The sequence below is a fragment of the Phodopus roborovskii genome, unplaced genomic scaffold (genome assembly GCF_943737965.1).
Source record: "Phodopus roborovskii unplaced genomic scaffold, PHOROB, whole genome shotgun sequence".
In the NCBI taxonomy this organism is placed as follows: Eukaryota; Metazoa; Chordata; class Mammalia; order Rodentia; family Cricetidae; genus Phodopus; species Phodopus roborovskii.
The window spans coordinates 3,525,119-3,539,178 of NW_026125545.1; the positions used below are offsets into that span (position 1 = coordinate 3,525,119).

Genomic DNA, 14,060 nt, shown 5'->3' on the forward strand with positions numbered 1-14,060 from the left:
GTGAAAAATAAAAACTTTATGAAAACACGTTATTTTGTAAGATTTGATTTGTTTGTTTTGTTATCCATCCATCCATCCATATATCTATGTACCAATTTGAGTTCTGGAGATGTTTTCTTTAGAAAAAGACCAAATGACTTTACAATTTTATTTTTTTAAATGACACCCTAATTAGACATAAGGTAGTCCTGAGTACCAAAAGTATTTATACATGGACTACAAAATAAATATACCATAACTGGGAAAAAATAGTTGCCCACTGATTCACCTTGTACTTCCTCTGTTTATCTTCTGCTGTGTGTCTTGATGCCTTTTGTAAATTCTTCTGTTTCTTGATTTCAGAGCTGCTCTTGGTTCTGGTGTTACCCATTGTATTCCTACTGGTTTTTCCTCTGCTAGTCTAACAGAGGCATCTTCAGTGGGTTCATGAAGAACGATAGTCTTTGGTTCTTTCTCCCTTAGCTTATGAACATGTAATCCTGGCTGTCCTCCAAATTTATGTTTAGACCAAGCTGGCCTTAAACTTACAGAGACCTGCCTGCTTCTGTCTCCTGGGTGCTGGGACTAAAAGTGTGAACCATCTTACCCAGACTAGTTTATGGATGCTTTAGACCTGCTGTTTCTCTTGGCACTTTGCAGTTGTGATGGACCTTGTCACATGTCCATTGGTAATGAGGATTTTCTTATGATGTTGGTCCTCCAAATCCTCCCTGAAAAATCGTTGTGAGATTTAAGACAAATGAGGTCTCATCTCCACTGTAACCACACCTTCTATAGTCTGGAGCTTTAAAGCCATATCCTGTAATCCAAAATGGTAAAAGTAAACATGATACTGTTGGTACTAAGGATCTGAATTGAGATCCTTTTAACAAAGTACGGTGTGGCAATTAATCAAAAGCAGGATTAAAGGTCAAATGGGGGCAAGGACTTCTCAAACACTTTCCAGTCACCTTTAGTACAGTCAAGGTATACATATTAATGTTTCAAAATAAGAATTTTTTGCAGGTGGCCCAGAGGTGAAACTGAAAGCCACATATAGAGATCCTGTTTTTCTTAGCTTCAAAATAGATGCATTTATTGCAGATATTTTGTTTTGTTTTGTTGTTTAGTTTCACAAACCTTGTGAATCACAAGTACTTTATCTTTAGGATTCATCTTAGTGTCTGCTTTAGAATGAGATATCAGCCTTCTCAAGTCTTGCACTGCATGTCTTGATCTGTTATTTCTATAAGCCAATTAAAAACAGCAACAACACAAAACCGCTGACTGTAGAGTCCATCCTGTGTGGATGTGCAATGCTTCCCCTTGCAGGTATGAGCTATTGATAAAACTCCCAGTGTCAGGCCTGTGATAACTCCCTATGTGCCATCAGTTAGAGAGGCCCCGAGGTGCCCAGAGTCATCAATAGTTTCAGTGATGAAAGCAGAAGTGTATAATACTACTCTGTCACCAAGTTGTGCTCACTGTTGGGGCAATAGTGGCATTAATGTCATTAGGGACCAACCAATCACTTTCTGATTCAATGTGAGGCCTGCTCTCTAGGAGTGAATTTATGTCTAATATGTAGCCCTGGTCAAAAACCTGTGCTTTTGGGAGTCATGGGCCCTGGGCAGGCTCAGTGTGTGTGTGTGTGTGTGTGTGTGTGTGTGTGTGTGTGTGTGTGTGTGTGTGTGTGTGTGTTGGGGGGAGCCCTACTCCTCTTGTTCTGCTAAATGAATATGTTATCAAATATAAATATCTTATAAATATTTGTTTATACCCACAACTTAGTGCCACCTTCTCCTCCTCCTTCTTGTTAAGTGTCTTTTTAACATAATGTTATTATAGAATGTTAACAAACCAAGTATAACCACATAATATTGTTACTAAGATGAAAATTTATAGGTGATAAGAAAGGAAATACAAAAAACTAGTTGTGGTGGTACACACCTTTAACCCCAGCACTCAGCAGGTAGAGGCAGGCAGATCTCTGTGAGCTCAAGTCCAGCCTGTTCTACAAAGTGAGTTCTAGGAAAGCCAGAGCTATACAAAGAAATCCAGCCTCAAAAAACAAACAAACAAAAAAGGAAAGAATATAGAAGAAACTGAGTACCATAGATAACATAAATCTTGCACAGGCACCTGCCAATTTTCTGGGTGGTCAACATTCAGTTACACAACGATTCACATTGACAGCTTTGAAAACTAAGAAAGAGAAATCTAAAAGATGCCTGTTCAATGCATGCATGCAGATGAGGCAGAACAGCAACAGCACGATCCTAATTCAGCCAATCTTGCTTTAAAGTTTTAGTGATGCTTTCGGCTGAGCCCAGAGAGGCTTCTTCTGTAGACTCAGAACTGGTCAAAGTGCTCAGACCTAACTGGGACAACTGCATCAACTCCTCACAAGGCTCAGAAAACATGGAAGGGGAGGCAGAGAGACTGTAAGACCCGGAGGGTGGGAGGACAGCTATGAAATACTTCTGCATATAACACAGCCCTTGCACCTAGGAACTCCCTGCAGCTATGGTTACCCACAATAAAGGAAAAGGGGAGGATGTGGAGTAGGAAGACAACTTGTTGGTGAGTATCCTAGCAGGGTCCAGGAGAGGAATTCATGGTAGATATGTTGAAGATACTTTGTATATGTATAAGAAAGTGTCCAAGAATAAATAAAACATATTTAAAAATAAACAAAAGTAATGGGTGTTCGTGTGTCAGCCTAAGTTTCTATTGCTGGGATAAACATCACTGTGAAAAGCAACTTAAAGAGGAAAAGGTTTATTTTACCTTTTAACTCTCAGTCACATTCCATCACTGAGGAAAGCCAGGGCAGGAACTAAAGGTGGAATCTGGAGGCAGGAAGTTAAGCAGAGGCCATGGAGAGTGCTGCTTACTGATTTGTTCCTTCTGGCTTGCTCAGTTTATTTTCTTACAGACCCTAGGACAACCTACCTAAGAATAGCATCACGCACAATGGGCTGGGCCCTTCCCACCTCCCACATTAACCACCAATCAAGAAAACACACATTATGTTTAAAATATCTTTATATGTTAGATACCAATTCAAATAATGGATTTCCCTTTCATTGGAGATGAAACTCTTAGCTATGGGCATGTAAGCAAGCTACGCCCTGAACATTTTCAAGGTCTCCTTGTCTTTACGGCACAATGCATGTCTAAATCTTACACAATATTCTTAATGATCTCGTAAGTAGGACACTGTGGTTACTTGCATTGTCCTTAGACATGATTTACTGCAAGCCTTTCCTGTCCACTGGAGCTTGTATCAGAAAGGTAGGGACATGTCTCATCTGGGTCACCACAGAGCCCTGCCCCTTCTGCGTTGCCTGGTATATCCCAGTGCTTAGTTATTATTACCGGAGTAACTGATAAAATTCCTAAATTCCTATTTGTGTTTTAAATATATTGTGTCATCTTTTCTAACCTGTTTCGCACTGCAAAGATTTGATTTTTATTGAGAAATTACCAATAAGCCTCCAGACTCCCTAAAGACTAAACACGAAAATCCTTAAAATAATTATTTTGTTCTTAGGGACTGCATGAACCCAAAGGACATTTATAATGCCTGATAATGCTCTAGGAAGTTAGCCAAGAACTTTACCATCACTGGGAGTTTTGAAACCTTCAGGACTTTTCTCCTGGTGCGTTTAAGAGCATTCGCGTTCACTCCGAGCAAGGAATGCATTGGCTCATGTTGTCCCTCCCCTCCTCCTCTTAAGAAACACTGCAGCTTCTTTTCAGGGTCACGGACGATTCCAGCTGCCTTTGAGGTGTGCAGAAGACAGGCCTCCGTGCTCCCCCCCCCCCCCCCCGCCCCAGTTCACCTGGCTCTAATCAGAGACAATCCGCAGAACACAGTGCAGTTTCCCAGCAGGATAAAAGCTGGTTTCTATAAGGTAATATTTCTCTCTTGAGAAAGAGGGGTCTGTAACTCTGGTACTGTCAAATTTCCAGGTCATCTTTGCTTGCTGGGAGAAAGAATCCTTATGTGAGAGCTTGCTCCCTGGAGAGGGAGGAGGAAACAACTGCCCTCTGAACTGACCCTTGCCTCAGAAAGATGGCTACAAAGAGCTCCAGGGAGGCCCAGAACTGTGGGCTGAGGAGGTGTGGGTGAATTCAGAAGGAAGATCGCTTAAGCGGGATGACTTGCGTGGACCTCTGTGAATCTCTTGCAAGTAGACCAATACCGTCGCTGGCCAGACGTGGATCATTTTCATGTTGAAGTTGCCCTAAGGATTAATAGGGCTGTACATGGACTCCTCAGATGAAAACGGAATCCTTTAATAGTGTTTTCAAGGGTAAAGGAGAGAGATCTGATCGCTCTGCCGAGGAACAGAGAGAAATCACAACCACTCTCCTTGCACATCAACAAAGGTCTTTTATGTTCCACATGTAACAACTACCTCCTGGCTCTAGAGCAATGGTTCTCAACCCTCCTAATGCTGCAACTCTTTAATACAGTTCTTCATATCATGGGGACCTCAGAACACTATTAAAATTATTTCTGATGGTAAACCGTAATTTTGGTACTGTTAGGAATGACAATGTAAATATCTGATATACAGGATATCTGATATGTGATTCCTGTGAAAGAAAGAGTCATATGACTCCCAAAGGGGTCTAGACTCATAGGTTAAAAACCACGGGCATAGAGGGAAGACCCTCACCCCATCAAAACCCTATGCTTGGCCCATTTCTTCTTCACCTGGGAAATGGAGGAGGGCTTGTGTTTCTTGCACACAAACCCCACTTCCTAAAGTACATGTACGCTTATCATAGCATTTCCAACATTACCCTACCTCAGACAACATGCCAAGGAAACATTTTGTGACCTTTGAAGCTCGCCTAGGGACACAGAACAGTCACTGGATGGAGAATTGCATTCTGATGCCCGATCAGGTCAAGCTGTATGCCATTGTTATTTGGTCATATTTACTAAATGTCTTATTTGCTCTATTATCTATTTTTCCACATGTCTGCTGTTTTTGAGTTTTAATTGCTTTTATTTACCAAATGTCTTATTCATTACATTATCTAGTTTTTCAGATGGGTTCTTCTTTGCACCAGAAAGAGAGTCTGGTCTACCAGCATCACTGCAAGGGTTGAGCTCAGAGGTACCACAACAGTGATACCTTACCACCACCGCTTTGAAAGAACACTGTCATCATTTACGTGACAAGAATTAAACTTCTTGGTCTATGGAATAACTTCAGTTATTCAATAATTCTCAGGGTGTATCAGTATCCTTCCAATTATATTCTAAATACAATCAAGTGAAGAAATAAACCCTTGGAACTGTCTGTGATTTAAAGGGCTAGTATCAGTGGTTAGATTAGCAGCAACAACCCACAGACATAAATAAAACATGCCAGTAACCCCACGAGAGGAAGAATTAACAATGGCAGGTATTTCCCAAATTGTATCAACAGTACATGGAAAGAACACATTGGGGGGGGTGTTTATGCTTTGTATTTTGCTTTTTTATTTTCCTATAAATGCTAGACAGGAAAAAAGATGGCTTTTCTAGTCTCTTCTAACAAAGTCTAGGCAGCTTTACTTGTGGCCTAGCAAAGAACTAACAGTAAAATGATCATGCATTGGGCGACAAAACATGCTCAGTAAAGAGCATAGCCATCAGGAGAAGGCCCACATTAGAGGGTAAGCAGAATTATTTTCTGCTCCAAACAATGTTTAGAGGCAAATGTATTCCACTTTTTCTGAAGACTTTTCACTTTTCTGTGTGCAGTCCTTCATTTAGCCAACTGCATTACCTTCTGAATTCTAGTCTTCAGTGTTCATAAGCTGCATCTACTGTCTCAGACAGCTTGGGCTATGTAATCAAAATGTACAGGCCCTGTGGCTTTTAAAACACACATTCATTTCTCACGGTTTTGGAGGTAGGAAGTCAATGGTCAGGATGCTAATCTTAAGGGGCTCTGGAGAGGACTTGTGTGATAGCTTAAATTGTCAAATTGATGTAATCTAGAACAGAGTGTCACTGAACCCAGGTCAGACTTGCCTGTGGGCATGCCTGATGCAAAAGTTGGGGATGCCATCCCCTGGGTTTGGCTCCTGTATAAACAGGAGGTGAGATGAACACCTTCACATATGAATTAATTTATCATGCTTCTCTCTTGGCTATATAATGTCCCTGAGATGAATGACTAAGTTGCTTTTGTCAGGGTATTTATTCACAGCAGCATGAAATGACACTAAGACACTATGTCACTGAGGTGACTTGAAAGAAAATGGCCCCCAAAGGGAGTGGCACTATTAGGAGGTGTGGCCTTGTTGGACCAAGTGTGTCACTATGGGGATGGGTTTTGAGGTCTCTTTTGCCCAAGCTTCACTCAGTGTGACAGTCAATTGACTTCCTACTGTCTTCTGATCAAGATGTAGCCTCCCTGCACACTGCCATGCTCCCTACCATGATGACAATGGACTGAAACTATAAGCTACCAACCTCAAATGTTTACATTGTGAGAATTGCTGTGGTCATGGTGCCTCCTCATAGAAATAAAAACCCTAACTAAGATGGTCATCTTCACCACCACCTGCCTTCCTTGATGTATACACACAGGGTGGGAGAACTCTGGTCCCTTCCTCTTTATAGAAGCAGTTTGTTCTGTCATAAGGAACTCACCGGATTGATCTCATCTAATCCTAATCATCTCCCAAAGACCTACCCCTAAATGCCACCACATTTGGGGCATATGAATTTGTGTATTTGAATAGTCAGCCCATAGCACATATAATTAACTCATATAGATCCTTATAGGATTATTGGTAACCAAATGATTTCTCAACCACAAGGTATGTCTGGGTGTAGGTTTACATCATAGAGACTTTCAGATTTCTCCATCTCATAGCTGCTTAAGACCTGATGGCTCTTGTACCATAGTTATTAAGACATGGCTTCCTCAGACAATTTTACTAGGTGACATTTCTATCAAGTAGATTTCAAGGTTTTTGTTTGTTTGTTTAAGGCTTTGAATTACCCAGGAGGTCCCACACTCTATGCTTTTACATGTTAACATTTACCTCATTTCAAAAAATATTCTCTGCAGCTATGTTCAGTTGTTCCAAGGTAAGTAAGACATAGCTCCTATCCAATGAGCTAACAACTTGAGAAGAAACCTGTAAACAGGGAGCAAAATGTACAACACTGTAAGAGCATGAAAGTCAGTAGGAATAATTGGCCCTAGGAGAACATGAGTACAGAGACTCCTTCCTGTGGATATGTACCTGCAGAGGAGATTCATGCTTGTAATGAGTTAACCTCCACTGTCAACCTGACTGGACTTAGAGTCACCTGGGAGATTGGTAAGGCACACTTCTGGATGTGTCTGAGAGGGTGTTTCTAGAGAGGAGTAATTAAGAAGAAAAGACCATTCCAAGGGCTGGGAAGCCTACAAAAGGGGGAAGAAAAGAAAGCCAGCCAGTCACAATGATGCAATTTTCTGCTCTAATATGCCTTTCCTGACATGATGGATTGATGTCTCTGAATCTATAAAGCAAAATAAATCTTTCCAGGTTTAAGTTGTTTGTTTTGATTTTCTTTTGCCTTGTTTTGGTGCTGGTGTGTGTGGTGTTTTGTGACCTTGAACTTCTGATCATCCTGCCTCCACCTTCACTAGCATTGCAATCAATGATACCTGCCACCATGCCCAGTTTCACTGTGGTTCAGTTGTTTAGTCAGGCTTCCAATTGGTGCCTTTGTGTTAATTGTTGGCTCTGCCTGCCCAAACTATCTCTGTTTCATTCTCTTGTATACTCCAGCCATTGTGTGTCACTTATTTATTTATTTATTGTTTTTTTTTTTTTTATGTATACAGTGTTTTGCCTACACACTAGAAGAGGGCACCAGATCTTATTATAAATGGTTGTGGGTCACCATGTGGTTGCTGGGAATTGAACTCAGGACCTATGGAAGAGCAGCCAATGCTCCCAACCTCTGAGTCATCTCTCCATCCCCCATGTGTCACTTTCTTAATGAAACCTTCTGGCTACCTGACAACTCAGCCTTCACACATTACTAGTAACCTTCCTCATACATGCTATTTTTATTTTCCCTTAAACTTTATCATCAGCCAGTGGACAAAATGATTTCACACACGTGTGTATATATACACTCATGTATGTACCATCCCTCATTTGAATGTGTGCTCTATAAGGAAAACAATCTTTATCAGTTTTATTTTACTATTATATGCCAAGGGTCTAGATACTTATACACATACAGTAGTTATCAGTAAATATTTCCTGAGTGTGGAATGGTTTGGGATCAGGGACACAGGGTACATAGAGGCAAGGAGAATTAACCAAAACAAAAGGCATATGAAAAATCCACATAACAGCCTACTACCTTATAACAACAACAACAACAAAATCAATCAAACAAGTGAACACATAAACAAAAACAAAAAAGAAACTGAAGAAGTTAATTTGCACAGCTAGCTCATGCTGCCCCTAAAAGCAGGGATTATTAAATGACATTTATACTCCCAGGTGAGGGATAACACTGCAGGATCTGGGCAGGGAGGTCTCAGAAGCCCTGAAACAACACAAGGTCTTATTGGTCCTTTAGGTTGTTTACCAGAATAGGAGAATAAGACCTTGTGGCTGAAGACAGCATACAGCTCAGCCACAAGAAAGCTGAGACTAAGCTGGAGATGCTGGAGATGTCTTTCAATGTTCCAGAAGGTGCTATGTAGGCTGCTAGAGGTGAAAAGGCACCAATAGTCTCACCTAGCTGTGTTTACTACAAAATAAACAAGCAAACACCACTCAACTAGAGAACAAGATGTGCCCATCAATGCAGTAGTGGCACAACTGCTGTGGGGTAACCAATTTGCTTCTTACTGGAATTAAGACCTGCTCTGAAAGAGGGAACTCAGGCCTAGCAATGTAAACCCACTTGACAATCCATGTTCAGAGGGAAGTAGCCCAAGTGGGCAACTTACTACTGCTGTGTAACTAAACTGACATAGCACCAAATTGCCTTCTAAATATTTCATGATTACACTTATAGACAAAACTTCTTTCAACCTTAATCAGAGAGGCTTTTCTACAGGCAACACTGGTGAAGTTAGAATTCAAGATGTTGGGAATAAATGACCATTGAGGGCTCAGCCATAAAAAGAGAAACTTACACCACCTCCTCTAATGTTTGAGGAACATTGCAGAAGAGAGGGCAGGATATATACAAGGACCAGAAGACACAGTAGCAAAATGCTACCCTCTAGATTGTGTGTGGTCATTGTCATCATGAACTCACAATGACTGCAGTTACTTGCACTGGATCCACACAAGAGTGGCCCTGTCCACAATAACCAGTCATGGACAAGGGAGAAGGCTCATTGATTCTGGAAGAGAAGAAATCATGGTCTTCAGACAGCTGGGTCCACCAGGTCCCAGTACGTAGCTCCAAATCTGTGGCTACACAGGCCTCACTTAAACTCAGTGGGTCACAGAACATGTTCCTAGGCAGGAACATGACAAACAGATTTGTAGGTAAGGCAGGTAGACAACAATAGTAGGGATATAAAAAAGAGTGGGAGATAAGGATAGTCAGTGTGTGTTACATGCATGTGTGAAATTGTCACAGAAGAAATTTAATTAAAAAAATAAAGATAAATTAGTCTGAGGGCAAATCCAACAAACATAGAAAGAATTGGATACAGGCACTGACAAAATATGGCCGGAATCTGCATCCTTGACAGAACTATTTAGTAACTTCAGTTCCTTATTGGGTTTTATTTTTACATTATATTGGGATATAAAAGTTAGGGGCTGATTCAGAAATCTCATATGAGGAGGACCTTAAAGGGTGAACAGGCTCTGTAGTGATTCATAGGCAAAACACTTAAAAGATTGATCAATTGGGCATAGTGACACATGCCTGCAGTCCCAGCTGCTCAGGACATTGAGGCAGGAGGATCATAAGTTCAAGGACGAATGGGCATCTTACTGAGACCCTGTTTCCAAATGGAAGGTAGAAAGCCCGGGGCCGGAGCTCAGTGTAGAGAATTTGTGTGCTGCATCAGGGAGGCCTCAGGCCCAATCCCCAAGCAAGGGAGGAAAGGACCTTGCCTGCATTGTCTCATCAGCTCTAATGAGGCTTTGAGAGAAGTACTGTACTCAGACTGCTGTTACTCAGGTCATCAGAGATCTTGTGTTCCACTTTACCATGCTTGTTGTTTCATGGAATTCTTTGCAGTATTAGCCCCATTCTCCTCTCTTCTCCTATCTTCTGTTATACCATTTTCTTTTGTATTTCCCACTTTCCTTCTGCAAACTGCTTCATTCATTCATTCATTCATTCATGGTAGAAGAATGAATGTTTTCAGGGTTGTGTCCCTGGGCCCCATGCCCTCTCGTAGAGTTCTCATTTAAGTGACTCCCATCAACATGGATGATGCTTCCTTGTCCTTCAGTACTCCACCTTTAACCATACCTCCTGCCAACTCCATCCTCTCAGAACTCCTGTAGAAGCCTAAGATAAACAGAATCCATTTATTCCAGAATAAATTCTCACTTAACTCATCTCTCCCACGTCTCCTCTTGTCTTTCCCTTCAGTCTCAGCTAGTTCCCATCCATTTTTCTGAGATAAAAGCAGCTGATGCCTACCTTGGTTCCCAACCTTAGCTACCACCCTTGGACTTTTCTTGTCACTAACTGCTCCTGTGACCTCTTCACTCATAGCCCTAGGCTTGTCAGCACTTCCTCCAGGGGTCATTTTGAAAATATGTATGGGGCTATTGTTTGGGGTCATCACAAGTGTGAGGATTACGTAGTTGGAATCCCAGGAAGTGAGATGTCTATAATGTCTATGGCTCCACACAGCCCATCAGCTTTCAGACAGAGCCTTGAGACACTGATGTAGCACTACCAAGTACTGCATATTGTTTGTTGTTTGTTTTGTTTTGTTTTGTTCCTTGAGCTGGAGAGATGGCTTAGCAGCTAAGAGCACTTACTGCCTTTCCAGAGGAACTGAGTTTGGTTCCTAGCACCCACCTCAGTCAGCGCACAATCAACTGTGACCAGCTCCAGAGATCCACTCTCTTTCATGGTCTCTTCCAGAAAGCACCCAAATTCTGTTCATATGCACAAACCCACACAGCGCCACATATATATAACTGAAAATAAAGCAATCTTTAAACATTTCATTTCTTATAACTAGGGTCTTAATTTGATTTTTGAAATTATAAGGATAGTTGAACTATGGTATTTGGAGGTGTGGTATAGGTGGTATGTGTTTCCATGTTATCTGTGGTGTAGTGTAGAATAATTAGTGTGCTCTCTAATTTTATGTCATTGGTGGTGGGCCTTGAGGCTTCAGATGCTCAAGCCAGGCCCAGTGGCTCACTCTTCCCGCTGCCTACTGATCCAGCAGCATGTCTGCATTTTCTCAATTGAGTATTCCTCTTCTCAAATGACTCTAACTTCTGTCAGGTTGACATAAAATTAGGAGGCCACACCTCCTAATAGTGCCACTCCTTATGAGCCTATGGGGACCCCTTTCATCCAAGTCACCACACAGATGAATAACAAATCATGTGTTTAATGTGTGCCTTATGCAATAGTTGAGATACACTAAAACCCGCTCACTCTTTACTTGAAATTTAAATTTTAGAAGGTGTCTTGCCTACCTGCTGATCTGACAAGCCCCAGGTGGTGGTTGTTTTTTTTTTTTTTTTTTTTTTTTTTGTTTTGTTTTTGTTTTTGTTTTTAACTTTTCTTGATACAGTTTTGCCCAAATTTAAAATTAATTGACGTTTGTTTTAAAATTAAGGCTCTATTTCTTAGAAAAAGGCAGAAGTTTAGATTTGGCCTATACTTAGCTTGAGGGAGGGGAGGCTACTCCAGTTAGATGGGTCCATTCTCCACAGGTTACCTACCCCAACTCTTCTTCCAGTCTGTACCCTATTCTGTGGTTCACAAAAGTATTAAATCCTATAGGTAAGAGGAAAGCAAACCCATTACTTACTTATTGTGTCTATTCAAATGGATAGTGAACAGGCTAGAAAAATGATTGTCTCATATGGGAAGGCAATTGCCAACAGGCCTGGGTTCAATTCTCCCCACAAACTCATAAAAATTGTCCCCTTACCTCCGCTAGTGTGCACACTGTGACCACCCTGCCCCCACCCAAAACACACCAAATAAATGTAATAAAAATGTTTTACTAGGGAAATGTGAGACAACTCAATAAGGCCACATAATTCCAAAAGCAGAGAAGAAGGGCCTTCCTGTTTCATTTGCTTATTTTCCCCTGGACCAGTTTAAACCCAAAGAGAGACTTGAGCACAGAAAACTCGGGAGCGCTGATGGAAACGAACCCCATGTTTCTTCTGTTTTCCTTGAGCTACTTTTCCTCCCATGGTGATTAAATTTGGGCGAGGGAGAGAAGAGGAAAGGGACGGAGGAGGCAGGGACACATGCCGGCCAGACACAGGTGAGGCACAGATTTTGGCTTTGTGGGAACCTGGTTCACTTTTTACCAGGGAAATGGTTTCCTTATCTAGAGCTGTAGGGTAAGGTAGAGTCCTGGACCCCCTGAGAGCTGTAAAATAATGTGCTCCTGTGGATGACTGCAGCACTTCTACAGAGACTTGAAAATAAACAAACCTAAGCCCGAAGGAGCGTTGGTGGTGCTTGCCTTTAATCCCAGCACTCGGGAGGCAGAGGCAGGAGGAGTTTGAGGCCAGCCTGATCTATAAAGAGAGTTCCAGGACAGGTTCCAAAGCAATACAGAGAAACCCTGTCTCAAAACCCAGTAAACAAACAAAGAAACAAATAAAACTGAGCCCTGTGTGGTTGACTTCATCTGTGTCTCAGGCTCCTTCCAGAAGAGAAGCAAAGCAGAGGGGATGTCAAGGCCTAAAATGGAGGCAATAGTTTCAGCTCCTCCGCACAAATTTGATGGTGCCAGGTGCTAATGACAGAATTCTTTCTACTTCCTCCCACTTTAAATAGGCTTCCTGTGTAACTGTAGGACTCCTGGTGTGGACTGCCATGGCTGTGAACCCCACTAGGGTTTCTGCTCAAGACTCCGTGCCCCCAAACTATCATCCACACCCCTCCACTCTGTTACTTTGTAGTCCTGGTTGGCCAGGAGCTTGTTATGGAGACAAGGCTGTCCTCAAACTCCTGTCTCTGCTTCCTGAGCACTGGAATTTAAGGTGTGTGCCATATATGTACCCCACCCCCAGGTCTTTTTGAGGTATTACACCTGTTCTCAACCTGCCCTGACCCACAGGTCTCTGAGGAAGGCAGAGAGGCTGTTACTTCTGGCCTGCTCCTGGGAATTCTGCAAGGTGGAAAGAAGCTGTGGGCTGTGTCTCATAATGAAGGGCACAATGGACCCATGTGCTCACCCTTTCATGTCATTAAAGTGCATGAGAACTATGTGAAGTAATGAGTCTTCCTAAGTGTTCAAGGCACCAGAGGTCTCAAGGAGAAACACAGGAGCTGCGGAAGTATGGAAGCCCCTGCAGCTTGTGTCTCGCAACTTCTCTGCTAACTCAGCATGGCCAGGTTTCATTTAGTTTGAAAAGCACCAGCTAATTCAGATGCAACATTTCATGAGAAGGAAAGCAAGGCCAGAAAGAGTACCTAGGTGGAATGAGGCCAATCAGCAGCAGGACTGGGATCAGAACCTGGGTCTTGCTAACTGCTGAAAGCTTAGTTTCAGGAGCCCCTCAGGTTCTACTGGGGAAATGGTTGTGCTGGGAGATGCTCACTGGTTCAGGCCACAGCAGGACTAGGTTGTCAGATGGCGCCATTGCCAATCAGCTGGGGCCTCCCCTAACTGGTTCCAGCCCACCAGCTGGGTCAGGAATGCAACTTTGACCCATGATCCGAGTCCAGGGATGCCTGGAAAGCTCAGAGCTCTTGGGTCTGCTGGTGAGGCAGGTGCCCCAGTGCCCTTGGTATTTTTCCTGCACTGTGTAGCTCACCACATGACCAGGGCAGAGTTCACCTGGGAAAATTCCATTTCTGAGCTTTACTTTATTAATGGAACTGAAAGGAATGTTGCATTTTCTACAGAGGG

General features: G+C 42.3%; 1 pseudogene; it reads right to left on the reverse strand.

The window, feature by feature from the left end:
• Positions 1-264: 264 nt before the first annotated feature.
• Positions 265-14,060, reverse strand: part of LOC127216441 (ribosome biogenesis protein BRX1 homolog) — a 64,418-nt pseudogene continuing 50,622 nt past the window's right edge.